This window comes from Anomaloglossus baeobatrachus, chromosome 7 (assembly GCF_048569485.1).
Source record: "Anomaloglossus baeobatrachus isolate aAnoBae1 chromosome 7, aAnoBae1.hap1, whole genome shotgun sequence".
In the NCBI taxonomy this organism is placed as follows: domain Eukaryota; kingdom Metazoa; phylum Chordata; class Amphibia; order Anura; family Aromobatidae; genus Anomaloglossus; species Anomaloglossus baeobatrachus.
The window spans coordinates 39,769,383-39,773,129 of NC_134359.1; the positions used below are offsets into that span (position 1 = coordinate 39,769,383).

The window sequence follows — 3,747 nt, forward strand, 5'->3', positions numbered from 1 at the left end:
AAATAAAGCGTAAAACCTCCAAAAATAAAAATATCTAAAAAAAAAAAAAAAAAATCACATTAGATTGCAGTTTTTGTGCGCATGCAAACTAATTGAATATAAATATATTATATTTATAATAGATTATTTTTATTATATATTATTTATATTTAGATATAATTTATATTTAGAATATATTATTTATATTTGTAAATATATTATATATAATATATTTACAAATATAAATAATATGTTATAAATATAAAATTATATATAAACATAAATAATATATAATAATATAAATAAATAACTACAAAAATATTTATCATTTATGGTGAATATAATAAATAAATAAATATTTATCCTTTATTATGGGGAAGGTTGAAACAAAAAAAAAATAAAGCACAAAAAAAATAAAGGAATCACTGTATTTTGATCACTTTGCTTCCAAAAAACATAGAATAAAAAAAAATAAAAAAAAATTAGAAACTTGTAATATCCCTTATGGTTATGACTGAAGCAAAAACAAACAATAGAAATAAATAATAAATAAATAATATATTATAATAATAAATAAATAAAATAAATTAAAGACATTAAATAATAAATAAATTAATAAATATATTAATTAATTAATATAATCACTGTGTTTCGGTCACAAAAAAAACATTGGCTTAAAAAAGAAGCGAAAGCTGTATAAAAACTGAAGCCTAAGGCTAAGGGGCACTTTGCACACTGCGACATCGCAGGTGCGATGTCGGTGGGGTCAAATTGAAAGTGACGCACATCCGGCATCGCATGCGACATCGCAGTGTGTAAAGCCTAGATGATACGATTAACGAGTGCAAAAGCGTCGTAATCGTATCATCGGTGCAGCGTCGGCGTAATTCATAATTACGCTGACGCGACGGTCCGATGTTGTTCCTCGCTCCTGCGGCAGCACACATCGCTGTGTGTGAAGCCGCAGGAGCGAGGAACATCTCCTACCGGCGTCACTGCGGCTTCCGTAGGTTATGCGGAAGGAAGGAGGTGGGCAGGATGTTTACATCCTGCTCATCTCCGCCCCTCCGCTCCGATTGGCCGCCTGCCGTGTGACGTCACAGTGACGCCGCACGACCCGCCCCCTTAACAAGGAGGCGGGTCGCCGGCCACAGGGACGTCGCACGGCAGGTGAGTGTGTGTGTGAAGCTGGCGTAGCGATAATGTTCGCTACGCCAGCTATCACCACATATCGCTGCTGCGACGGGGGCGGGGACTATCGCACTCAGCATCGCAGCATCGGCCTGCGATGTCATAGTGTGCAAAGCCCGCCTAAGTTCACACTTCAGTTGTTTTAAATCCGTCAGGTCCGTCAGCAACGGATCAGTCGTTTTCAAGATGTCAACTGATGCAACGGATGTGTTTTTTACAGGATTCCTTTCACAGGAATCCTGTGAAAAAACTGATCCGTTGCGTCCGTTACATCCGTTATGCGTCCATTTCTTGACGGATCAGTCATGATCCGTTTGTGTTTGGGACAGCCCAGGGGGTGTGCCAAACATGCTGGGCATGCTCAGTAGAGCATGACGGAATCCTGCGCTGGATTCAATCGTAAGACGGATTACGACGTTATCCAGCACCATAGACATGCATTACAAGCTTGACGGATGGCAACGGATTCCTGCGGGGCGCGTTTATTTTGACAGCCCGAAAAACGTTACATTCTGCGTTGCTCCCGCCCGGCGGTCAGTCAAAAACGACGGACCGCGACGCAGCGGATGCAACGCAGAGTCATCAGTCGCAATCCGTCACTAATACAAGTCTATGGGGAAATACTGGATTCCTGCAAAATATTTTGCAGGATACCGTAATTCCCCAAGGCGACGGATTGTGACTGATGCAAAACAACTGAAGTGTGAACTTAGCCTAAGGGTACTTTCACACTTGCGTTTATTTCCTTCCGTTACAATCCGCCCTTTTGGAAAACAGCGGAATCCGTTAACGGATTCCGCTGTTTCCCATAGAGTTGTATGGGTGACGGATTGTACCAAAAGGACCTGCGTTGCTTCCGCTGGGCGACGCTCCGTTGCTTCCGCCCAGCGGGAGGAACGCAGCATGTAACGTTATTTTGAGCAGCGGAATCCTCTGGATTCCACTGCGCATGCTCTTTTTTTTTTTTTTTTAAATCAAACTTTATTTTGGCTCGCGGTGGCCGAACGTTCAGCTGAGCACCCGGCCGTCGGCAAGCAACAGTGCTCAGCTGAGCGACCGGCCACCGGCATGCCCGGCCGCCGGCAAGTCACAGCGCTCAGCTGATCACCCGGCGGCCGGCTGCAGGGAGCGATGAGCTGATCACCCGGCGGCTGGCTGCAGGGAGCGATCAGCTGATCACCCGGCGGCCGGCTGCAGGGAGCGATCAGCTGATCACCCGGCGGCCGGCTGCAGGGAGCGATCAGCTGATCACCCGGCGGCCGGCTGCAGGGAGCGATCAGCTGATCACCCGGCGGCCGGCTGCAGGGAGCGATCAGCTGATCACCCGGCGGCCGGCTGCAGGGAGCGATCAGCTGATCACCCGGCGGCCGGCTGCAGGGAGCGATCAGCTGATCGTTTACAATAGTCTGCCGCTGGTAAAACTGTAAAAAAAAAAAATCAAAACGAATTGCGTTGTTTTGCAGCATTCGTTGCATCCGTTGTGCCACTATATGCAACACATCCGTTGCATCCGTTACACAACGCAATGCAACGGATACCGTTCAACGCAAGTGTGAAAGTACCCTAACATGGATATATCAGTAAGAGTATAAAAAGTATAAAAAGTATAAATGCATGTTGAACTGAATATAAAACATAAAACTGTGTTCGGTGTTGTATGACATCAGAGATGTATCTAGAAATTGAAAATAAAAAATAAACAATAAAAGTAAAAAAAAAAAAAAAAAATGGCTGGAGATGCCGGGGATTGAACCCGGGACCTCACACATGCGAAGCGCGCGCTCTACCACTGAGCTACATCCCCCAGCTGCCTGCGTCAGTCGTGTTCCCTGCTTAGGAAGGAAGTGAGAGCGTCCAGCACAGCTCCCCCCGCCTTCTGGCTGATTGGTAGCTTCCATCTCTACAGATAATAATGCAGCACAAGGAACAATAGTATCACACAAGAAAACAACTTTTCTGCAGAATTAATAGAAACGTTTTCTGTTTTGCATTTGCCTCTGATATTAACAAGTCACTGAGTAAAGATGCAGAAGGCTAGAAAGAATGTAACACTGTGATAAACATACTATACACACAAGCATCACCTTACACATGGTCAGTGTAAGTATTCTGTGCTTTTTATGGAGAGTATTTATGTGATATTGAAAAATAAATAAATAGATGAATAAAATAAAAAATATTGAAAATAAAAAAATAAAAAAATATTCAGCTGCATTGGCCGGGAATCGAACCCGGGCCTCCCGCGTGGCAGGCGAGAATTCTACCACTGAACCACCAATGCTTGCCTGGAGAACACTGCTGTGTGTGCTGCCTATATACTGCAGAAAAGAAGCGCAGACTGCAGCTCGGGCTGCTTAGTCCTCTACAGTCAGGACTCTTCTATTCTGCAGGATCTTCTGCTCCACTTTTCTGCCTCTTGTGCTTCTTTTCTCAGCTCTGCTACATTACAGTCAGTGGTAAACACTGTCAAATGCCACCTGGGATAATTGTACAAGTCTTCTATTTACAAACAAGAATAGATAAAACAATAAAAAATAATAATTTAGAGATTATTGGTTCCAAAAGCTTTTTTTTGCT

General features: G+C 43.5%; 2 non-coding genes across 2 annotated transcripts; both read right to left on the reverse strand.

Moving 5' to 3' along the window:
• Window positions 1–2,902: 2,902 nt before the first annotated feature.
• On the reverse strand, window positions 2,903–2,974 carry TRNAA-CGC (transfer RNA alanine (anticodon CGC)). The gene has a single exon. It is a non-coding gene; the product is annotated as a tRNA-Ala (tRNA).
• A 406-nt stretch (window positions 2,975–3,380) lies between these two features.
• TRNAG-GCC (transfer RNA glycine (anticodon GCC)) lies at window positions 3,381–3,451 on the reverse strand. Its single transcript has one exon. It is a non-coding gene; the product is annotated as a tRNA-Gly (tRNA).
• Between the last annotated feature and the right edge of the window lie 296 nt (window positions 3,452–3,747).